The sequence below is a fragment of the Arachis ipaensis genome, chromosome B4 (genome assembly GCF_059453495.1).
Source record: "Arachis ipaensis isolate K30076 ecotype BB chromosome B4, ASM5945349v1, whole genome shotgun sequence".
NCBI classification, from domain to species: Eukaryota; Viridiplantae; Streptophyta; class Magnoliopsida; order Fabales; family Fabaceae; genus Arachis; species Arachis ipaensis.
This window is the reverse complement of record NC_142439.1, coordinates 52,862,127-52,887,389: the sequence shown is the minus strand read 5'-3', so window position 1 is coordinate 52,887,389 and position 25,263 is coordinate 52,862,127. Positions and strand designations below refer to the sequence as shown.

At 40.3% G+C, this 25,263-nt stretch overlaps 1 pseudogene; it reads right to left on the bottom strand.

Moving 5' to 3' along the window:
- Window positions 1–9,992: 9,992 nt before the first annotated feature.
- LOC148567580 (small nucleolar RNA R71) lies at window positions 9,993–10,093 on the bottom strand (annotated as a pseudogene).
- Between the last annotated feature and the right edge of the window lie 15,170 nt (window positions 10,094–25,263).

Sequence of the window (25,263 nt, the reverse complement as noted above, 5' to 3'; positions counted from 1 at the left end):
GAATCAACATCAACTTGGTGAAGGAGTTTTATGCAAATGCAGTAAGGGAGGATCAAACCAAGAACCCCACATACAAAAGCTATGTGAGAGGGGTGGAAGTTGACTTCAGTCCCAAAGCAATCATGAAAACTCTTGGCCTGAAAAACATACATTTCAGCCAAGCAAGTTATGAAGAAAGGATGAGAGGAGAACCTGACTATACAACTATTGCTGAAGACCTTTGTGCCATCAGAGCTGAATGGGTGAGAAAAACAAGAGGGGCTCCAAGAGTCTTGAGAAGAGGAGATCTAACACCTGAAGCTAAAGGGTGGTATGCAATAGTTAGGAGATCCATCCTACCCACTGCAAACTCTTCAGAAATAGTCCCTAAAAGAGCCATCTTGCTACATTGCATTATGGTTGGAGGAGAGATCAAAGTTCATAAACTCATTGCTGAACAGATACAAGAGTTTAGTGAGAAAAGTGACCCTGAATCCTGGCTTCATTTCCCTAGCACCATCATTAGACTATGCATCGATGCCCAAGTACCACTTGAGGATGAAAGACCTAATTGGCTATATCCTGGGCTAGCCATAACTGCACACAGAATGACTCTTGGCCCAACTCCTCCAAGACATACAAGAAGAAGAAATGAAGAAGGGCAACAAGTGGAAGCCGAGCAAGAAGCAGAACAAGAAAGACAGGAAGGAGAAGACAGAGAAGAAGAGCAAGAAGAGCAAGCAACTCCTGAAAGAAGACAACGAATTCCCAGAGACCCCATGGATATGAGCAGAATGCAGGAAATCATGGAAGGAATGTCTCAACAATACATGAGGTCTCAGGAAAGACAAGAAGACTTTCATCTAAAAATGATGGATATGCAAAGGAACTTTGAATCAAGATTCTTTGATCTGCAAAGGGAACAAAATCTACACTTACAGGAATCCTTCAGCCACATATGCCAACACCAAGATGCCAATGTCTTGGCAATCAAGGAAGCCACTACTTTACAGAATGCAAGATACTCAGTCCAAGCTGACTACAACATCAGTTCGCAAATCAAGCTTAACTACATAGGGGAACACCTACACAAGATGGACCCAGCATTCCCAGCTTATGATGAGTATTTCAAAGGGAGGAAAGAAGGAGAAATAAACAAGGCAATGATCCTTGAAAAAGAAGTGGAAGAAACGATGAAAAAGGCTGGATTCTGGAAAAAGCTCATAAGAAAAGACAAAGGAAGCACAAGTGGTCAAAAAGAGGCAGGAAGCAAGAAGAAGCAGGATCCCAAGAATTAAGAAGAACCAAGCAAAAAAATAAGAGGTGGTCTCGTTCCTTAATAATCAAATGATAATTGGTGAATTGTCTTTATGAACGTGTTTTCATCATAAGTCATTTAAGTGTTAGGTGGAGTCTTTTTTTTTTTTTTATGAGTCGTTTTTTTTTTAGTATGTGTGTTTGTTAAGTGCTTTGAATAAAGTGAATGCCTAGATGTTTGGATATAACTTCACCTTCTTAAACAAGTGCGTGCCATGCTTGTTCTGTTTCCAAAAAAAAGAAAAGCTTGAACAAAAGTAACTTGGCTAAATTAGTGACAAATCAAGTAGAATTAAGTGGTGGTATGCATGCTTGATTGTTTAGTCACATCACTAAAATTAGGGTGTAGAATTATCATTTTTTATGTAGAAGTAAAAATTGTCTATGGATCTTGATGAATAAATGTCTTTGGCCATGAAAAAGAAAGAAAAAGGAAAAGAAAAAGCCACGGAAAAAGGCAACCAAAAAGCAAAAAAATTGAGAAAATAAGCTAGGCACCAATGGTTTGAACTTCTGAGACAAATGCCTGTGGTGTTTATGTATTAAGGATATGCTTGGATGACTAGGTTCTGAGGAGTGTTTCAACACTTGGTAACTTGGGTTAACTAACCCGGGATTATCAACCAAAAGTCCATTATCAAGAGCAACCTCAATACAAAACATTTAGTCACACAAAGAGGTGCTGGGCACCAATGTCTCAAGAAGGAATGTGAACTAAAATGCCTAAAGTGGATATGTGTAGTGCACTGATAAGAAAAAGAAAAGGCCAAAGGCTTGTGCAACACATGACACTAAGCAAACAAGGAGCAAAAGAAGCTCTAAGAAAAAGAAAAGAAAAACAAAAGAAAAGTGCCAAAGACATAAGAATAACAGGAGGCCATAGCAATTTTTGATGGATGCAATGAAAAAGTGATAATCCTACCTGATAAGTATGAAAAAGTGATGCTGCAACTTTCTGCATAGAACCCTTCTGATGAACTTCAAATGCTTGCTAATATAGCCAATGTAATTACTTTCTGTTCATACTTTCTTCTCAAATAACTCAGGACTTGCTTAGGGACAAGCAAGTATTAAGTTTGGTGTTGTGATGCCAAGGCATCATAGGCTAGTTTCACTGGCATTTTTCTGTTAGTTTTAGTTATTTTATGCATTTTCTTGAGCTTAAAGTAACCAAAAATGGTTAAATGAAGAACAAAGTAATGAACCATCCAAACAATATGATTTTGATGCAAATTCCATGAGTTTTAGTTATATTACTTAAATGCTATGAATGAAAGATGTCTCATGAAATTTTGCAAGACTTTGATGCAATTGTTTGGATGATTTCAGGGAAGAAGAGGCTAAGCAAGGAAGCAACAAAATCAATAAAGGAAGCTTGAATATCACATGTGGAGTTTAAGATCCAGTTTAAGCCTAAACTGGAGCTTAAACGCCAAAATCATGAAGGATAAGAAATGCTGGGATTGAAGTTTAACCTCCAGTTTGACCTCAAACTGGAGGTTAAACGCCAGAATGAAAAGCCTCACTTAAGGAGCATTCCACGTTTAACCTCCAGTTTGACCTCAAACTGGAGGTTAAACGCCAGAATGAGTATGCCACCCAGGGAGGAGTTCCACGTTTAACCTCCAGTTTGACCTCAAACTGGAGGTTAAACGCCAGAACCAGGAAGAGTACCAGGGGCCATTCCACGTTTAAGCTCCAGTTTGACTCAAACTGGAGCTTAAACGTGTTCGATAGTTTTTTCACTCCAGGGTTGCTCTCTCCATCTCCACGTTTAACCTCCAGTTTGACCCCAAACTGGAGGTTAAACGTGTTCGACACCTCCAGGGCCACCATTCCAAGCTTCCACGTTTAACCTCCAGTTTGACCTCAAACTGGAGGTTAAACGTGTTCGACCTCCAGTATGCCTCCACCCTTTTCCACGTTTAACCTCCAGTTTGACCTCAAACTGGAGGTTAAACGTGTTCGACCTCCAGGGCTGCCCTTCCTATCTCCACGTTTAAGCTTCAGTTTAACCTTAAACTGAAGCTTAAACGTGTTCGACTACATGACTCTCCAGGGCTACCTTCTTCCATTTCCACGTTTAAGCTTCAGTTTAACCTTAACTGAAGCTTAAACGTGCTTCTACAAATGGCATCACTGGAAGTGTCTGGCGTTTAAGTTGCAGTTTAAGCTTAAACTACAACTTAAACGCCACTCTTGAAAAAAGGTTTCTGGGCCAAAAATATTGTGATTTAAGTTAGTCTTTGAGCACAATTATTAACTTAAACTTACTTTGGTATGAAACCCAATTGAATATCATGGTTTATGGGATTGGGCCTGAGGGATTGATGAGTTTGAAATCTCATTTATTGAGTCATGTGCCATTATTTGATTATCACTAAGTTGGCTCAATAAATGTTACAGGATTTGGATCAACAACCTCATCAAGATTATGGATCATAAACCCAAGACAAAAGGAAAGCAAGGAGAGGCCTCAAAGCCCAAGAAGCACAACTGAAGCTCAATATAGAAAGTGTATAAATAGGATAGAAGTTAAGTTAGAAGGGGACTTTTACTTTGATTTTTAGCTAGTTTCTTTTTCTTTGTAATTGAATTCAGAGCTATGATTCACTAAACCCCCTTTCATTGGGTTAGGGAGCTCTATTGTAATTCAATGAATCAATAATAGTGTATCTTCTTCTTCAATCTTTTCTCTTGAATTTTGTTAGAAAGCTTCTCGATCTAATTCCATTGAGTAGTTGTCTTGGGAAAGAGACTACTCATACTTGGAATCCTTCGGAGCCTTGGGAAAGGAATGGAGGATTCATGCTAGAGAAGCTTTCTCACAGTGGATTGGATTGGGGTTTGGATGGATATTGTGACATGTAATCCTACCAAATTGTGGTTCATGAAATTGTGTGGTATAATCAGTGATCAAGCATCATCTCTTCTTATGAACATTTAAACCAAGGGATTGGGAATTTGTTTGTTTTTAGAGAGCATTGGTGAGCCAAGGAATTGGGATCCAATCATATAAGATTGCCAAGCAAAATTCAATGAATGCATTGGTTGAGGAAGAGATTTACATGTTTTGATTCGGAGATTTCAATATCTCCTAAACCCAATGAATTCCCCATTTCTGATTTCCACTTTCTCTTTACATTCTGCAATTCAATTCTTGCAATCATCCCCATTCCCTTTTAATTTCAGCAATTTACATTCTGCTCTTTAATTCATGCAATTTAAGATTCAGCCATTTAATTTTCTTGTCATTTACTTTTCCCGCCAATTTTACATTCCGCAATTCTCATCTCAAATCTTGATTCCGCTCAACTAGAACACACTTCTAATCCGAATTGCTCACTCAACCAATCCTTGTGGGATTCGACCTCACTCTATTGTGAGTTTTTACTTGACGACGATAACCGGTGCACTTGCCGGAAGGAATTTTGCCGATCGTGCAATTTCCTAAATCGTAGCATAACACGTTTATGCGCATCAGTCCTCATGCTATGCTTTCCTTTATCTTGTCTCTTTCATAGAGTGTTCTTTGACCACCTAGTCATCACAACAAGACAACAAGCATTAGTTTTATCAAACTGTGGCAAGAGTGCTTCTTTTCATTTACACTATATGAATAACCATTCCTTATATCCATTTGAATCATGACTTTTCTTGGAGGACACCAAACTTAGTGTTTGGTCATATAGTAAAAAAATGTGTTTCTTCCTCCAACTAGTGAAATTGAAATCCCAATGTCACTCTTTGTTAAATGTTTATAAGAAATGTTTTCATCATAATTTCCCTTTTTCTCTTTTTTTTTTTTCATGAAGGATCAATTGTGTCCCTAAATTCGTGCATCAAGGTTTGATGAACACCAAACTTGTCTCTTGCTTAAGGGGTAAATGTGGGATGCTAGTAGTTAATCACAATTGATGCCTTCATCACAGAATATGATTTCTTTTTAATTGAAAAGTCTCAGTAAGAGATAATGTATGATCATTGATGCAAGATTTTTAAATTTTCATGAGAAGAGAAACACCAAACTTAGTGTTTGGTCATATGCTAGGCATATAGTATGAAAATGTTTGTAACACTGGTTTTGTGTGCTTGAAGGCACACCAAACTTTAGGAGTCTTAGCATATGTAAAAAAAATTTGCATGCATTCATTAAGTATGTCCATGAAAAGAAAAAAATCATGCTCAGGTGATCATAGCTTATTGAATTTAAAATGACATAAATCTTAAATCATGGGTTGCCTCCCATGGAGCGCTCTTTTATTGTCACTAGCTTCACATTGGAGCTTTCTTTTATGGTGGTTGAGGATTGTAGTGCCTCAACTTGTCTCCCCTGACTGTTATCCTCCTCTTTGTTCTCTGGTGTTCAATTTCAGCATGTTCCAACGAGAGTAAGTTGCTGACAGTGTAATAGTCATCAATCTGTTGGCTTGCTCCCAGTTGTTGATATATCAATTGCACTTTGTCACCTTTGGAAAGCCCCTCTGTTAGAATCTTCCTATTCTTCCAACCCCTTTTTGTTTTGTTTCTGCGTTTCAACCCTTTTTTTGTTGATCTTTCTTTTCTGGCTGTAGGCTTACCTTGGGGATCTCTCTCTTCAGTGGCTAATACTCCAATATCCCCTTGGACTTTTTCATCCTTCTGCACAATCTTCTGCCTTGGGATGTTGTTGTGAATCACCTTGTCAATTTCCATGTAGTCCCTCCTCTCATTACTAAACTGGGCTTCTGGTAATACCTTCAGAGTGACACTCTTATCATGCATCCGGAGAGTTAGTTCTCCTTGCTCTATGTCTATGATAGCTCTAGCAGTGGCCAAGAATGGCCTTCCCAGTATAATAGAGTCGCCATCATCCCCATCTGAATCTAGAACCACAAAATCTGCAGGGTATATGAAATTGTCCACCTTAACCAGAAGGTTTTTAATCATACCCATGGGGTATACCGTTGACTTATCTACTAGCTCTAGAGATATCTGTACCGGTTTAACTTCCTCTATATGCAACTTTTTTACCAAGGAGGATGGTATTAAGTTGATACTAGCTCCTAGATCGCACATTGCTTTAGTGATGGTTAATTCCCCAATGGTGCAAGTTAGCAAAAAGCTCCCTGGGTCCTCAAGCTTAGGAGGAAGCCCTTTTTGAATCAAGGCTCTGCATTCCTCAGTAAGCAGTATGGTTTCTTTCTTATCCCAACTTCTTTTCTTATTGATAAGCTCCTTCAAAAACTTGGCATACAGAGGCATTTGCTCAAGTGCTTCAGCCAAGGGAATATTGATCTCCAGCTTCTTGAGAGTCTCAAGGAACTTATGAAAATATTGGTCCTTAGCCTCTTTGTTGAACCTCTGGGGATATGGCAGTGAAGGTACAAAGGCCTTCTCTGCTTGTTGCTTTTGATTCTTTGTTGGCTCTTCAATTGCTTCATTCCCCTTTTTTGGGATTTTTGATTATTTCTCCTTTTCTTGAATTTGTTTTGAAGCTTGCTTGCTTGCCATTGCATCATCATCATTGGCTTCTTCTGTGTGTGTTGATTGTTCCTCTTCTAGTGGTCTCTTGCTGCTCTTCAATGTTCTCCCACTCCTTAATTGTATTGCCTTGCATTCTTCCTTAGGATTTGGGATTGTGTCACTCGGCAGTGAACTTGAAGGTCTCTCAACAGAAATCTGTTTGGAGATTTGCCCAATTTGCCTCTCTAGGCTCTTTATGGAGGCTTCATGGTTCTTGGTTGTCATTTCCTGGTGTTTCAACATTTTATCCATCAAGGTCTCCAAGTTAGTGAGTCATTGAGATTCAGGTGATACTTGAGGTGGGTCGTGAGATGTAGGTGGTGGATGGTAGGCATTTTGGTTGGTGGGTTGGTTATTGGATTGGTACTGGTTGGAGTGTGGCATTGTTCGATATGCCCATAGGACTTGTGGGAGCTTTTCAGCCCAGGCTCCCTTTGCATACTGTAATCTCCGTTTTAGCCCGGCTAATATGACATTGTTAGCAGCCTCTGCTTGTCCATTGGCCTGGGGGTGTTCTATAGATGTGAATTGGTGTTTCATGTTTGGATCGGCCACCAATTTTCTGAAGCCTTCATCTGTGAATTGAGTGCCGTTATCTGTGGTGATGGAGTATGGGACCCCAAACCATGTGACAATGTTCCTATATAGGAATTTTTTACTTCTTTGAGCAGTGGCGTTAGCTAGGGGTTCTGCCTCAATCCATTTTGTGAAATAGTCTACCCCCACAATGAGGAATTTGACTTGTCTGGATCCTTGAGGGAAAGGACCGAGAAGGTCGAGTCCCCACTTTGCGAATGGCCAGGGTGAGGTTATGCTGATGAGTTCCTCTCTCGGGGCGATGTGAAAGTTGGCATGTTTCTGACATGGTGGACATGTCTTTACGAATTATGTTTCTTCTTTTTGCAAAGTTGGCCAACAGAATCCAGCCCGTAGTACTTTTTTGGTGAGGGCTTGTGCTCCGAGATAGTTGCCACAGATGCCACTGTGTACCTTGATGACCAGAATTCACACCCCATTCAAAATTGGTGAATTAGTCCTTTTGGCAAGCGCACCAAAATTATCTTCAAGTAATAACCCACAGTGGAGTGGGATCGTATCCACAGAGATTGGCAAATTCGAGCAGTTTTAATCGATTGATGAATTAGTCAAGCGGATCAATAGGATTGTAGAGTGCAAAATTGTAAATGACATAAATGTAAATGACTAGAATATAAAGAAAAGCAATAAAGTGCAGAAATATAAATGGCAGAAATTAAAGTGCAGAATCATAAATGACTTGAATGTAAATGGGAATGGAGAATTGATGAATGTAAAATTAAGCTATAAAGAAATGGATAGATAAGAATGGGGAAATTCATTGGGATTGGGAGATGTTGTCTCATGGATCAAGTATAGCTTATATCCTCTTCAATCATGCAACTCATTGACCTCTTGGCAATCATGATTGATTGAGCTCCAATCCCTTGGTGAATCAATCTCTCAGATCTTGATCAATAGCCAATTCCTTGGTCTAATTGCTCATGAGAAGAGATATGCTTGGTCCCTGATTATACCACACACCATCATAGGTCCAAGTAGAGGGAGGATTATATGTCACATATCCAAACACCAAAACACAGATTCTACTCTAGTGTGAGAAGGGATTTCAAGCCTGGTTTCATGTTTCCTTTCCCAAGGTTCCCATGAAACCCAAATGCATTCAATCTCTTTCCCAAGATAATTAAACACTAAGCATTTAGAACAAAATTCCTTCTAGCAAATCAAAGAGAAGATGAAGAGAAAAAGGATTTCACTATCATTCATCCATCAAGTATAACAGAGCCCACTCTCTCAATGAGAGGGAAGTTAGCTACTCATAGCTCAAAAGGTACTCAAAAGTAAAGTGTAAAAGTGGATCTAAAACTGACTGTTTAACCTCCCTCTTCAGTACTTCTTGGGGGTATTTCTACAACTCCTAGTAAAATAAAAGAATTACAAAAGTTAGAAAGGAAAATTACATTTTGGAGGGAAAAGAAAACACTCAATAAGCATGACTTCTCAGTTGGCGTGTGGCTGGCGTGCCTCTGGCGTGTCACGTGCTCTTCATTTCCAGCTTGGCGTGCCACGCCTAATCCTTCAAGTGGCATGCTCGTCCCTCTTTCAACCTTGGCGTGCCATGCCTTCGAGCTCAAGTGGCACGCCATAGTGGATTTCTTGTGTTGGTGTCTCTGGAAAGTTGAACTAGAGTGGCACGCCCAAGGTCTGGCGTGCCACACCCCTCTTGTGAGTGAGTGGTTCCTCTGTTTGGCGTGCCACGCCACGAACTCAAGTGGCACGCCCCAATGCTCCTCTTCTGAATGACACTGGCGTGCCACGCTTGGCTACTCAAGTGGCACGCCTAAGTGAAGAATGATGAATGGCGTGCCACGCCTTCGAACTCAAGTGGCACGCCCCATGTAATTGGCCTCCTTCATCCTCTCTGGAAACATATACCAGCGTGCCACGCCCATGATCTTGTCTTAGTTCCAGTAGTTGGCGTGCCACGCCTTCGATACCAAGTGGCACGCCCAGTCCTTGCTTTTGGTCCTTTGTGCATTGGCGTGCCACGCCTGGTTGCTCAAGTGGCACGCCCAGTCTTCAATTGCCTTCATCCCCTTCTCTGGATTGTTGTACCAGCGTGCCACGCCATGCTGCTCAAGTGGCACGCCCAAGTGACTTCTTGGGGCTGGCGTGCCATGTCTTCGACACCAAGTGGCACGCCATAGTGAAGGTTCTTCTTGGGATGGAGAGTTGATGCCAGGGCATCTTGGCCAGTTTCACTGACCTTTTCTTTAATGTTTTTATGTTAGTTTCATGCATTTCCTTAGGAAATAAGCTAGTTTTGGGTAGATACCTTGATTCAAGAATACATTGTGCATCTTACATTATTTCATGAGGATTTTGCATAAGTTTAGTGACAAATTGTATGTTGCATTGCCCATGACTTGGACTAGAACTTTGATGCGCTATATTGCTTGATTTCAGGACCAAAGGAAGCAAGGAATGGGAGGTAACTTGCAAAGTTAATGAGAAAAGTGATTGCCAATAACGCTCTCAAAGCCATCATTGACCACGTTAAGAGTCACGTTAACTAAGTTAACGACAACTCTAACGTGGAGAGGGGAAGTTGAGCCAACGTTGGTGACACTTGACATTGTCACTAACGTTGGCAAATGCTCATAAGTGGCCAAACTTTCAGGCAACAAGATGGTGAGACTTTATATGAAGCATGAGAGAGGTTCAAGGACTTAACAAGGAGGTGTCCACCTGACATGTTCAACGAATGGGTGCAGCTGCACATTTTCTATGAAGGGCTTTCTTATGAGTCAAAGAAGGCGGTAGACCATTCATCCGGAGGATCTTTGAACAAGAAGAAGACTATTGAGGAAGCCATAGATGTTATTGAAACAGTAGCAGAGAACGACTATTTCTATGCTTCTGAAAGAGGGAACACAAGAGGAGTAATGGAGCTAAACAATGTAGATGCTCTGTTGGCCCAAAACAAGCTCATTACCCAGCATCTGGCTGACCTCACCAAGAAGGAATGAAGAGATCAAGCTAGAAACGCTTTCTCATGCTGGACCAAATTGGGTTTGGATGTGTATGTGACTATAACCCTCTCAATACTTGATTTGGGAAATGCATGTGGTATAATTAGTTACCATACTTCATCTCTTCTCATGAGCAATTGACCAAGGAATTGGCTATTGATCAAGATTTGAGAGATTGAATTGCAAGAAATTGTAATTCAATCAATTAAGATTGCCAAGGAGATCTGAGTGGATTGATTGAGGAAGAGATAAAAATGAACTTGATCCGGAAGATTGCAACATCTTCTAAGCCCAATGAACTCCCCATCTCTGATCTTACCCATTCTCTTTAATTTCTGCCATTTACTTTTATGAGCAAATCCCCCATTCCCATTTACAATTCTGCAATTTATTTTCAGTCATTTACTTTCAGTCCTTTAATTCTAGTATTTACTTTTCTGTTATTTACATTCCCACCATTTTATTTTCTGCAACTCTCAACCCAAATTTTGGATTCGCTCAACTAGAACATTCTTCTAATTAAAGTTGCTTGATCAATTAATCCCTATGGGATTCGACCTCACTCTATTGTGAGTTTTTACTTGACGACAAATTCGGTACAATTGCAGAGGAAAATTTGTTGAGAGACAGTTTCCACCTGCATCAAGAGTTGCTGTGCTAGGCCCCTTTGCTCAAGTGGCACGCCCATAGTGGTTGATGAGTCAGGCGTGCCACGCCCAGCTTGGCGTGCCACGCCCCTTTTGTGTCCTCCATTGTAGCTCTCTGGAATTTCGTATCAGCGTGCCATGCCCAGTCTCTGGCGTGCCACGCCCATATGAACGCTTTGAATCCCTTCTCTGGACTTTAGTACTGACGTGCCACGACTAGCTCCTGGCGTGCCACGCCAGTGCATTTTTGTGGCATTTGCTTCAAGAGTCACGCCAGTTTCACACGTCCAGCTTCTTGTTTGTCTTCTACCCCTTTTTTTATGCTTTTCTCACATGAAATTCAGCACAACTCATCTCAAAGTAGTGTACCATAATATTCATCAAATCATGCATGAATTGTACTGATCAAATGATTTTTATCTTCTTTTTTGGTCTTCTTTATGCAAGAAAGAAGGGTAGATGATGCAAGTCATCATACCTCTTCTAAAACTTCCTAGGGACACATTTTAACAATGTTATTGAGATCCCTCTCTTCTATAGCGTATTGTTTATGATGGTGTAGCATTGTGCCTCCCATTTTAACCTCTTTGCCTCCTTCTTATCTGTAGGGAGTCTTTCTGTTTTGAGGTAATTAATTATGGGAGTCATCCATTGATGGGAAGTGATGAGCGGATAATTTATACACTTTTTGGCATTATTTTTAGTATGTTTTTAGTAGAATCTAGTTACTTTTAGGGATGTTTTCATTAGTTTTTATGTTAAATTCACATTTCTGGACTTTACTATGAGTTTATGTATTTTTCTATGATTTCAGGTATTTTCTGGCTGAAATTGAGGGACTTGAGCAAAAATCAGATTCAGAGGTTGAAGAAGGACTGCTGATGCTGTTGGATTCTGACCTCCCTGCACTCAAAGTGGATTTTCTGGGGCTACAGAACTCGAAATAGCGCGCTTCTAATTGTGTTGGAAAGTAGACATCCAGGGCTTTCCAACAATATATAATAGTCCATACTTTGGCCAAGAATAGACGACGCAAACTGGCATTCAACGCCAGCTTTCTGCCCAAATCTGGCGTCTAGCGCCAGAGAAGGAGCCAAAACCAGAGTTGAACGCCCAAACTGGCACAAAAGCTAGCGTTCAACTCCAACAAGGACCTCTACACGTGCAACACTCAAGCTCAGCCCAAGCACACACCAAGTGGGCCCCGGAAGTGGATTTATGCATCAATTACTTACTTCTGTAAACCCTAGTAGCTAGTTTATTATAAATAGGACATTTCACTATTGTATTTGACATCCTGGATTGTATTCTGATCCTGTGATCACGTTTTAGGGGGCTGGCCATTCGGCCATGCCTGGACCTTTCACTTATGTATTTTCAACGGTAGAGTTTCTACACTCCATAGATTAAGGTGTGGAGCTCTGCTGTTCCTCAAAAGATTAATGCAAAGTACTACTGTTTTCTATTCAATTCATCTTATTTCGCTTCCAAGATATTCATTCGCACTTCAACCTGAATGTGATGAACGTGACAATCATCATCATTCCCTATGAACGCGTGCCTGACAACCACTTCCGTTCTACATTAGATTGGATGAGTATCTCTTAGATCTCTTAATTGGAATCTTCGTGGTGTAAGCTAGAATGATGACGGCATTCAAGAGAATCCGGAAGGTCTAAACCTTGTCTGTGGTATTCCGAGTAGGATTCAATGATTGAATGACTGTGACGAGCTTCAAACTCGCGATTGCTGGGCGTAGTGACAGACGCAAAAGGATAGTAAATCCTATTCCAGCAGGATCGAGAACCGACAGATGAATAGCCGTGCCGTGACAGGGTGCGTTGACCATGTTCACTGAGAGGATAAGATGAAACCATTGACAAGGGTGATGCCTCCAGACGATTAGCGGTGCCGTGACAGGGCATTTGGATCATTTTCCCGAGAGAAGACCGAAAGTAGCCATTGACAATGGTGATGTATCAGATAAAGCCAGCCATGGAAAGGAGTAAGACTGATTGGATGAAGATAGCAGGAAAGCAGAGGTTCAGAGGAACGAAAGCATCTCTATTCGCTTATCTGAAATTCTCACCAGTGATTTACATAAGTATTTCTATCCCTATTTTATTAATTATTCTCGAAAACCACATTACTATTTTATATCCGCCTGACTGAGATTTACAAGGTGACCATAGCTTGCTTCATACCAACAATCTCCGAGGGATTCGACCCTGACTCACGTAAGGTATTACTTGGACGACCCAGTGCACTTGCTGGTTAGTTGTGCGAAGTTGTGAACCATGGTATTGGCATCATGTTTTTGGCACCATTACCAGGGAAAGAAAGAGTGATGAATTTTACATAATCAAAGTGTAATCACAATTTTTGCGCACCAGGAAGCAGAAGCTGGTGAATTAAAAATTTATTAAAATGGTTACGTTGTGAGTATAGTTCTTAACTCACCAAAAATCTGCCTATCAATTTAGAAATATATCACAGAGAGTTTAAATTAAAATCAGCTGTTCCAAGAAGTTGAGCTAAGTAAATTGGAATTTAAATTAAGGAATTTTAAATAATATAAATAAAAGCCTTGACTGGGAATTGATCAGTTAGAATCTCTATCATTGATGGGGTGATTTTTAAGATTGATTTATAATTAACGGTTACTCTGTTTGGTTATCCTTTACTAGGTAAGGGAAAGTCAAACAAGTTGGACTGCCAAATCTATTCACGAGTTACAACCCACTTAGTTCAAAGGGATCGGCATTGGTGACAGGATAGCAATCCAACATTTAACCCAACTATAAATTTCTCCTACGATCCTTCCAACTCAAGAGTTCCTTTTAATCAACTCCCTATCAAGTAATGAAACTACTCACGCATTATAAATAAAGAATCCATGGCACATAAAAAGGAATTAAAAGAGGACATGAATATTGGAATTGAAATTGAATTAAAGAGAAATAATCCTTGCATTAATTAATCATAAAAGTATCTGAATGACAAAATTAAACATAACAAAGAACATGGAAGAGTAAAACCAAGTTAAGAGAACAAACTAGAATGATGAAGTCTTGATGAGGAAATAACTCTTCTCAATGTTCCAATGCTAAGATCAATTGAAAATTAAAATCCTAAAAACTAGAGAGAAAAACCTATGAGAGTGAAAAAAACTAGATCTAAAACTACTGAATGAATGTGTCTGTTGTTTCTGCATATTCTCTGACTCTAGTCTGCTGTTCCCGGCCAAAAACTGGGCCGAAATAAGGTCCAAAATCACCCCCATCGAGTTCTGCAGATTTTGCAGATCGCACATGTCACGCAATCGCGTCATCCTTGCGGACGCGTCGCTTGCGCTTTTTCCTCTCCACGCGTTTGCGTCGTCCACGCTACCGCGTCGCTGCGATTTGCGCTCCTTCGCGTGGTCGCGTGAGCCATGCGACCGCGTCACTTCTCACTGGTTATCTCCTCAAATTCTTGTGTTCCTTCCATTTTTGCTAGCTTCCTCTCCAATCTACATCTCATTCATGCCCTATAAGGCCTGAAACACTTGACACACAGATCACGGCATCGAATGGAATAAAGGAAAATTAAAAGTAAATAATTAAAGTCTCTAGGAAGCAATTTTCAAACATGTACTGAATTTAGGAAGGAAATCTAAATGCATGCTAAATTGATGAATAAGTGGGCAAGGATCATGACAAAACCACACAATTAAACACAATATAAACCATAAAATAGTGGTTTATCAACCTCCCCACACTTAAACATTAGCATGTCCTCATGCTAAATTGAAGGAGACAAGGAAATAAGTATGAACATGCAGAAACTCATGAAATGCAATGCAATCCTACGTATATAAATAAATGCAACTATATGATTATTGTCCACTTGATCAAAAGTAAATAAGCCTTTGAAAACAGTTACAAATCAAATTCCACTAATTCTATCATTATACTATAAAACTGATAAAAGTGCAAGAAGATAGCTTATGAAGGCAGGAAACATGAAAATTCAAGCATTGAACCCTCACTGATAATGTATGTACGCTCTAATCTCTAGTGTATAGGGTAATCACTCAATTCTTTTCTAGTCATGTTTTCTAACTTTTGTTTTTCTCTTAACCAATCAACAACAGTTAATATACCAATGCAAACATCATGAGGTCTTTTCAGGGTTGTAATGGGGCCAAGGTGCAGGTAAGGATATACATATGGCTAAGTGAGCTTTATAAATTGAATCTTTAATTAACCTAAGCTCTCACCTAATATACATATATTCTATATACTTTTAAATTCATGCTTAGCTACCCATAATTCCCTTTTTCAACCCATACTCATGTTTCAACTTTGTATTTTAATTCTATCATATGTGCATTGATCTTTGAATTCTGAATTTAACATTGGGGTAATTTTGTCCCCTTATTTATTGATTTTTTTTATATAAATAAAGCTTATCAATGCACATAGATTTTTCATTCTCATATCTTCACATGAGTAAGTATCCAAATTCCCTTTAAATTTTCATGACACATTCCCTCAACAACTTTTGTTCCCACAATTTCCCATACTTAACTAGCACACAAAATTCTATCTTAAGCTAACCAAAGATTCAATTTGGGATATATAATTATTTTTCAGCTTAAGTGGTAAAATATAGAACAAATGGGGTTTCAAAGGCTCAAAGTGGTTAACAAGGGTAATTGAAAAGGGTAGGCTTGATTTGGATAAGTGAGTTTAAACAAATAATGGCCTGAATCATGTGCAAGCGTGTAAATATAATAAATATTGGACATATAAGATAAAACAAAATATAGATTACAATCATAGAGAAGTAAACACACAAGAATAAAATGCGTATGGTTAAATAATGTAACCATACATAAAGGCTCAAATCTTTCACAGGTTGTGTGTTCTTTAGCTCAAACATCATGTTCCAAATACAACTCAAGCAGATTTATCATAAAAATTTTGAAAAATTACTGAAATTTTATTCCAAAGATAGATTTTTAAAAGAAACTTATTGTCTTTTCAATCAAGTAGAACATGCATGCAACTATTCTAACCTATGCAGTTTATTCTATTCTATAAAAGAAAGAAAATCTAACTAAAATATCTTAATTATTGGTGCCAGAGAAGAGAATTTACCTTCGGAAGTCAGGTACTGACCGACCTCCCCACACTTAAGGCTTTGCACCGTCCTCGGTGCCATCTGTCAGGAACAGGGGTGGGCTGGTGGCAGTATCTCCATAGTCGGGATCATCATGGCTCCCGGTGCTGGTAAAAGAAGTGGAGTCCGGGGTGTCTGAGTCTCTGAAGCGTCCCTTAAGTGGCTCCTTGAGGTGCTTGAATCGGCGCTCGTTACGGCGCTCTCTCATCTTAGCTTTCAGTTCATGCCGATCCAATTTTTCAAGTATCTGCTGGAGCAATTTCTCGGTTGTAGATGCTTGTGGTGTTGAAGAAGGAATATCTTCAACTGGCTCAGTAGGCTGGCTTGTAGTGGCTGCTGAAAGTCTGAGGTATTTCCCGTGAGGGATATATTGATCATCCCGTGGAAGCATGGCTTTGGTGTCCCCAGCTCTGTAGGAGACTCTGGCTGCTGAGACAAGATCTGAGACCAAGGCGGGAAAAGGTAGGTTGCCCGTGATTTGTACATGCTCCATAGCATTCCGGATGTGTCTTGAAAGATTCAGAGGTTGGTCTGTAAGGATGCACCATAGTAGAACAGCCATGTCTGCAGTGAAGGAGGACTCATGAGTGCTCGAAAAGACGTAATGGGACATGATCTATGCCCATACGTGAGCCTCCAAGGTAAGTGCGGAAGCCAAGATTTCCTTAGGGCGGGAACGGTGGTATCCATAGATCCAACGGCTGCCAGGTAAAGCGATGACTCAGAGAACGGAGTCCTAGTTAAATTGGTATCTCTGGCGCTGAAGGGTGGCTTCTTGAAAAGCGTCCATTCCTGCAGGAATAGGGGGAAGACTCAGAACTTGCTGAATGGCTTCTTCTGTGATGGGGACTTGCTTCTGTCGGACATAAACACTCTGCAGGGTCGGCATGTAGAAGTTGGAGTAGAACTCAACTACCTAAGAAAGATTGACCTGCCTTGGCTGTTTCCGTAGGAAACCCCATTGTCTTCGCTCAATTTGCGGCTCAACAAAGGTGGCAATATTGGACGGGAGGATAAGAAGGTATTCATTGTTATAGTTCCTTTCTGCCAGGATAGGGAACATCTGCTCACAGTAGCGATTGGAAAATCGCGCAGCGTCCTTTGCTGGAAAGGCTTTCTCCTTTTCGTCAACCTTTATTATCCTCTTGACTCGTTTTGGTGAGGGCTTGACTGCGGTTGAAGAAGGCTCTGCCACTAATGCTCTTTTAGTTCCCCTTCTTGCTGGTGGTCTGGAAGTTGCTTTCTCCTTTCCTTTCTTGGTGGCCATCCTGAAAGAAGGGAAGAGAAAGAAAATTAAATGCAAAGAGAGATACAGCAAGGAAGGAAACGGAAAAGAGGGTGAATGATGCACAGTAAAATGTAGATGACATTAACACATACTCTTGAGTACATATGAAAAGCCATCAATGGGAAATAGCTAGTGCATAAAAAGACAAGTGAATGCAAGGTGTTTATTGGCATGCTGGCAAAGGGCATGAGTAGCATAGGCCAAGCATTATTTTGTAACAAACCATCACGTTTGTATTGACAATTGAATTCAATAAATAAAATAATAGGGGAAAGTTGTGAAAAGCAAGCATTGAATAGTATGGGAACATAGAGAAGTGAATAATGCCACATGGGCTTTTTCACAAACACATAGCATGCATGTTAAACAAGATGTAAAAAGTATGAAATTGAACGTGCAAGCAATCTCCTAAAAAAAATAATAATAATAATTGTCAAATAAATTGTAACAAGTCACAAGCATATGGTGAGGGATAATGACTCAAAAAATTTCTAACACCATGTAAAAAGGGAAAAGAAGAATAAAGAAAATAAAAGTTTTAAAAGAAAAAGAAAAGAAAAAGAAAATAATAATATATACATAATATAATAAGAATGATATAAAAGAGAAGAAGGAAGAAGGTAAAACCTTGTTAATGGAGGAGAGAGAGAGAGAGTGAGATAGAAAGGAGAAGGGGGAAAGAAGAAAGAAGGAGGGAAAAAAAATTAGGATTTAGAGGAAAGAAAGATAAGATAATTTGGCAATTGGGGTTTAGCTGTGCGGCGCATGCGACGTGGCCGCCTGGGGCTCGCGTTCGCGTGGGCACGCGTCAAGGAAGGGGACGCGATCACGTCTATCCCGCGGTCGCGTGACCTATGTTGCGCTGCTGGCGCGAGTGCAGCCTCGCTCCAGCACAACTCTCTGTTTGATTCATTTTAATTGCCAAAATTGGGTGACGCGATCTCGTGGGTCACGCGATCGCATGAGTGTGCGTTATAAAATGGGGGACGCGGCTGCGTCAGTGACGCGGTCGCGTGACAAGGATCGTGCTTCCAGCACCAATCCAGCACCATTCTCGCACAATATAGCACTGTGCACCCCTTTACGTCGAAAATGCAGGGCACGCGGCCGCGTGAAGCACGCGGTCGCGTGGGAGGCCATGATGTCCAAGCGACGTGGTCGCGTCCGCGACGCGGTCGCGTGGAGTAATTTGTGCCATTGGCACGACTCCAGCGCTCCTCCTGTGTAACTTTCTGTTCATTTTTATTTTTCTTTACTCCTCCTGCCACGCGGATGCGTCGCTGGTGCGATCGCATCGTGCAACGAAATTTTAATTTTTATTTTTTTTAGAGAAATATAAAGACATGTAATTGAAGGAGCACGGAAGCACTAATAAAGAGAAGAGTTATTAAAGAAGAAAAACTAAAAGTGAAGAAAGGAACGATCATACCGCTGTGGGTTATCTCCCACCAAGAACTTTGCTTTTACGTCCGTAAGTTGGACGCTCTACTAGCTCAATCTGCTGCTATGTGGGGATCTTCCAAGTGGAAGATCTCAAGCTCCTTATTTTTTTGCACCTTCTCACCATGGTATAGCTTTAGGCGGTGTCCATTAACCTTAATAAGTTCAGAACTTGAAGGATGGCTTAGGTGATAAACTCCGTTCGGTTCAGCCTTCTCTATTCTGTATAGACCTTTCCATTTTGATCTCAACTTACCAGGCATGAGACTCAGACGAGATTTGTAAAGGAGAACAAAATCTCCAGGTTGGAACTCTCTCTTTTTGATGTTTTGATCATGCACAGCTTTCAACTTTTCCTTGTATATTCTGGAGTTCTCATAAGCTTCTAGGCGAAGGTTCTCCAATTCCTGTAGTTGCAACTTTCTTTCAGTTCCGGATTTTTCAATTTCCATGTTGCACTCCTTAACTGCCCAGAAGGCTCTGTGTTCGATTTCAACTGGAAGATGGCAAGCTTTTCCATAAACTAGGCAAAAGGGACTCATCCCAATGGGTGTCTTGTATGCTGTTCTGTATGCCCACAGTGCATCTTGTAGTCTGGTGCTCCAGTCTTTTCTATGAGGCTTCACTATCTTCTGCAAGATACGCTTAATTTCTCTGTTTGACACCTCGGCTTGCCCATTAGTTTAGGAATTGCTTCCACCCATTTGGAAACATAATCCACAGCTAACAATATATAAAAATATCCACTAGAATTTGGAAATGGACCCATGAACTCAATGCCCCAGACATCAAAAGTTTCACAGAAAAGCATATATTGTTGAGGCATCTCATCCCTCTTGGATATGTTACCAAATTTCTGGCATGGGTGACAAGATTTACAAAACTCAGCAGCATCTCTAAAAAGAGTAGGCCACCAGAATCCGCAGTCCAAGATCTTTCTAGCTGTTCTTTGAGGGCCAATGTGTCCTCCACTCTCATATGAGTGACAGGCCTCTAAAATGGACTGGAATTCTGATTGAGGTACACATCGTCTAATTATCTGGTCAGCGCCACATCTCCATAAATATGGGTTATCCCATATATAATATTTAGACTCGCTTTTCAGCTTGTCTTTTTGATGTTTAGAGAAATGTGGAGGAAATGTGCGGCTAACTAAATAATTAGCAACTGGTGCGTACCAAGGGACTACCTCAGATACTACTTGCAGGTTGTCAAAAGGAAAATTATCATCTATAGGAGTAGAATCATCCTTAATATGTTCAAGGCAACTCAAGTGGTCCGCTACTAAATTTTGATTACCAGTCCTATCCTTTATTTCTAAATCAAATTCTTGTAACAGCAGTATCCAACGTATAAGTCTTGGTTTGGATTCCGTTTTAGCTAATAAATACTTTAGAGCTATATGGTCCGAATACACTACTACTCTAGTACCAAGTAAATAAGCTCGGAATTTATCCAGAGCAAAAACAATATCAAGTAGCTCTTTCTCAGTAGTAGTATAATTGAACTGGGCAGTGTCTAAAGTCTTAGACGCATAGGCAATAACAAAAGGATCCTTACCTTCACGCTGAGCCAGCGCTGCTCCTACTGCATGGTTGGAAGCATCGCACATGATTTCAAACGGCTGGCTCCAGTCGGGTCCTCTCACAATTGGGGCTTGAGTTAGAGCAGTCTTTAGCTTATCAAATGCTTGTTTGCAATCCTCACTGAACTCGAACTCAATGTCCTTCTGCAGTAATCTGGATAAGGGAAGTGCCACCTTACTAAAGTCCTTAATAAATCTCCTGTAGAAACCTGCATGTCCAAGGAACGAACGGACTTCCCTCACAGAAGAGGGGTAAGGTAAACTAGAAATAACATTCACCTTTGCTGGGTCTACAGAAATGCCATTATTAGATACCACATGTCCTAATACAATCCCTTGCTTTACCATAAAGTGGCATTTTTCAAAATTCAATACAAGGTTTGTATCAACACATCTATCTAATACTCTAGATAATCCATCTAAGCAAAGGTTAAAAGAATCACCATAAACGCTAAAATCATCCATAAAAACTTCCATACAGTCCTCAATAAGATCAGAGAAAAGGCTCATCATGCACCTTTGGAAAGAAGCTGGTGCATTGCACAAGCCAAAGGGCATTCTCTTATAAGCATAAGTCCCAAAAGGACATGTAAAAGTAGTCTTTTCCTGATCCTCGGGAGCTATATAAATGTGGAAATAACCTGTGTAACCATCTAGAAAGCAATAATGTGATTTACCTGACAGGCGATCCAGCATTTGATCAATGAATGAAAGTGGGTAGTGATCCTTACGGGTAGCTTGGTTGAGACGCCTGTAATCAATGCAGACTCTCCAAGCATTCTGAACTCTAGTTGCTATGAGCTCTCCATGCTCATTCTTCACTGTAGTGACTCCGGACTTCTTGGGCACCACTTGTACTGGGCTTACCCATTCACTGTCTGAAATGGGATATATGATACCGGCTTCCAATAATCTGGTCACTTCCTTTTTGACAACTTCCAAGATGATGGGATTCAATCTTCTCTGGGGTTGACGGACAGGTCTTGCTCCCTCTTCTAAAAATATTCTGTGCTCGCATACTTGAGGGTCGATTCCCACTATGTCTGCCAAACTCCACCCAATTGCTTTCTTATGCTTCCTCAGCACATCAAGTAACTGCTCTTCTTGTTGAGAAGTCAGTTCTCTCGCAATAATAACCGGAAGCTTCTGCTCATCCTCAAGGTAAGCATATTTGAGATGTGGAGGGAGAGGTTTCAATTCTAACTTTTGATCATGGGTAGGCTCTGGATTATCTGGGGCTTGCGAAAATGGCGAAGTGTCCTCATTGTCAGTTAAGAGGGTCCCCACACTTGGATCTTGTCCAGTGTGCCTCTCTTCAAACTCTTCTTTTTGAACTTCAGCCACACTCTCGTCTATGACATCACATTGGAAGATAGAACGATCTTCTGGGGGGTTGTCAATGACTCCATTCAGATTGAAGATCACTATGCGGCCATCTATTTCAAAGGAGTATGTTCCTGAAAAAGCATCAAATTTGAATTTTGATGTCTTCAGGAATGGTCTCCCAAGTAGGATTGATGATGACTTATCTGAATCATTATGGGGCATCTCCAAGATATAAAAATCAGTGGGAAATGTGAGCCCTTTAATGTTCACCAAAACATCTTCAGCAACTCCAACCACTGTAGTAATGCTTTTATCTGCTAACACAAAACGAGCTGCCGACCTTTTTAAGGGAGGGAGCCTTAAAACATCATATATAGACAAAGGCATTATACTGACACATGCTCCTAAATCACACATGCAATCATAAATTACAACACCACCAATAGTACAACTAACTATGCAAGGACCTGGATCACTACATTTTTCAGGTAATCCTCCCATTAAGGCAGATATAGAACTACCTAAAGGAATAGTTTCTAATTCATTAATTTTGTCTTTATGTATACATAAGTCTTTTAGAAACTTTGAATATTTAGGTACCTGCTGAATAACATCAAAAAGGGGAACAGTTACCTCAACTTTTTTGAATATTTCTACCATTTTAGGATCAAGTTCTAGCTGCTTCCTGAGCTTCCTTGCAAGTTGTGAAAATGGAATGGGGGTAGTATTTTCTGTGGTGCCTGTGCCTTTTGGTGCTTCTTCCTGTGGTTGTGCTATCTCTTCTTCAGCCATGTCCTGTATATTTTCTTCCTCTTCGACATCTTCGATTTTCACCACCTCTTCAGCTGAGGCGTATTCTGGTGAGCTTGGTTCCTCCTGATTCCTCTCCTGCAGTGTGGTTCTGGACCTCAGGGTGATGGCATTAATGCCTCCCTTCGGATTGGGTAATGGTTGAGAGGGGATTCCAGTGGTGCTTGAAGGTTGGTTACTGGAATTTTGTGCTAAACCAAGTTGTGTCAATAAAGCTTGTAGAGTAGAGGTGAAACCATTCAGACTGGCGTTAATATTGTTCACGATGGTATTTTCCATGGCCAGTTGTCTTTTCTCAAAAGCTTGTAATAAATCTTCATTAGAAGATACAGAAGAATGAGTAAACTGAGAGGTTTGCTGCTGATTGTTCGGTGGTCCTTGGTTTTGCCTCAGGTGAGGTGCTCGGTAAGGTTGATTTTGCTGCCTGTTGTTGTTATTATTCCACCTCTGATTTCCCTGATTATCTCTGCCTCCCCTATTATTGTTGTCCCTCCAATTCTGGTTTGAATTGTCCTGCCATCCATGGTTATTATTTCCACTTTGATTGTACCCTTGGTTGGGGCGGTCATAGAAGTTGTGAGTGGATGCCACCATGTTGTCTTCTTGTTGGAGCTGCGGGCATTCATCAGTGTAGTGGTTGTAATCAGCACAAATTCTGCAAATTCTTTGTGGAACTAGTTGTTGGTTTTGCTGCAGTTGAGTTTGCTGAGCTTGTTGATTCAACTGCATTTGCTTTAGCAGGTTGGTCATCTCACAGATGCTTCGATTTAGAGCAGCAGTCTCTATGCCAAAAGATACTTCTGCAACGGCTTCTGAACGACCTTGCTTCTGTCTGTGGTTCCGAGTAGATTCAGCTAAATCACTGATCAATTGCCAAGCTTCATCAGTGGTCTTGTACTTCTTCATAGACCCATTTCTGGCACTTTCCAATGTGGTCTTATCTTGGGGCCTCATACCTTGTGTGATATAGCTGAGTAGCACGATCTTGTCAATCATGTGGTAGGGGCATGCTTCCAGAAGATTATTGAAGCACTCCCAGTATTCAGAGAGAGTCTCGTTGTCATCCTGAACAATTGTAGAGATATCCTTCCTCAGTTTATCAGTAACTTCAGATGGAAAGAATTTCTCCAGAAACTCCTTTCTGAGTGTATCCCAGTTGGATACATTTGCTAGAGGTTGAGTGTAGTACCACTCTCTTGCTTTTCCCTCAAGAGAGAACGGAAAAGCTTTCAGCAGAATTGAAGTTTCATCAGTGCCATCACGCCTGACAGTAGAACAGGCTGCCTGGAAATCTCTCAAGTGCTTGATAGGCTCTTGAGCAGGTAGGCCATGAAACTTGGGCATCAAATTCAGCAGTGCGGTCTTTATTTCAAAATCGGTAGCTACCGCTGGATGATGCGCTTGAAACGGTTGCATTGTAAAATCAGGAGCTCCTTCCTCCTGAATGGTAACTCTTCTAGCTGTCATGTTTTCTGCGCGTAAAACAACCGAATCAGTAGAACGGGGGCTGGTTTCTTCCTCAAATTCACTTTCAGATCCGCCTTCAGAGCGGGCTAACCTACGCTGTTCTCGCCTTATTCGTGAAACTGTTCTTTCAATTTCAGGATCGAATATTAGCAAGCGCGGATCAGGAAGTGAACGTGTCATTTGACGGAAGAAACATGCATTTCATAGTAGCAAAATTAAATAAAATGCAAATAAATAAATTCTAATTAATAAAATTAGCACTCTATTGCAACTCCCCGGCAACGGTGCCAAAAATTGATGGGAAGCAGAAGCTGGTGAATTAAAAATTCATTAAAATGGTTACGTTGCGAGTATAGTTCTTAACTCATCGAAAATCTTCCTATCAATTTAGAAATATGTCACAGAGAGTTTAAATTAAAATTACTGGGAGTTTTAAGTCCCAGGTCGTCTCCCAACGAGTTGCAGAAAAGTGTGCTATTTTATTTATCAGATGTTCCAAGAAGTTGAGCTAAGTAAATTGGAATTTAAATTGAGGAATTTTAAATAATATAAATAAAAGCCTTGACTGGGAATTGATCAGTTAGAATCTCTATCATTGATGGGGTGATTTTTAAGATTGATTTATAATTAACGGTTACTCTGTTTGGTTATCCTTTACTAGGTAAGGGAAAGTCAAACAAGTTGGACTGCCAAATCTATTCACGAGTTACAACCCACTTAGTTCAAAGGGATCGGCGTTGGTGACAGGATAGCAATCCAACATTTAACCCAACTATAAATTTCTCCTTCGATCCTTCCAACTCAAGAGTTCCTTTTAATCAACTCCTTATCAAGTAATGGAACTACTCACGCATTATAAATAAAGAATCCATGGCACATAAAAGGGAAGTAAAAGAGGACATGATTATTGGAATTGAAATTGAACTAAAGAGAAATAATCATTGTACTAATTAATCATAAAAGTATCTGAATGACAAAATTGAACATAACAAAGAACATGGAAGAATAAAACCTAGTTAAGAGAACAAACTAGAATGATGAAGTCTTAATGAGGAAATAGCTCTTCTCAATGTTCCAATGCTAAGATCAATTGAAAATTAAAATCCTAAAAACTAAAGAGAAAAACCTAAGAGAGTGAAAAAAACTAGATCTAAAACTACTGAA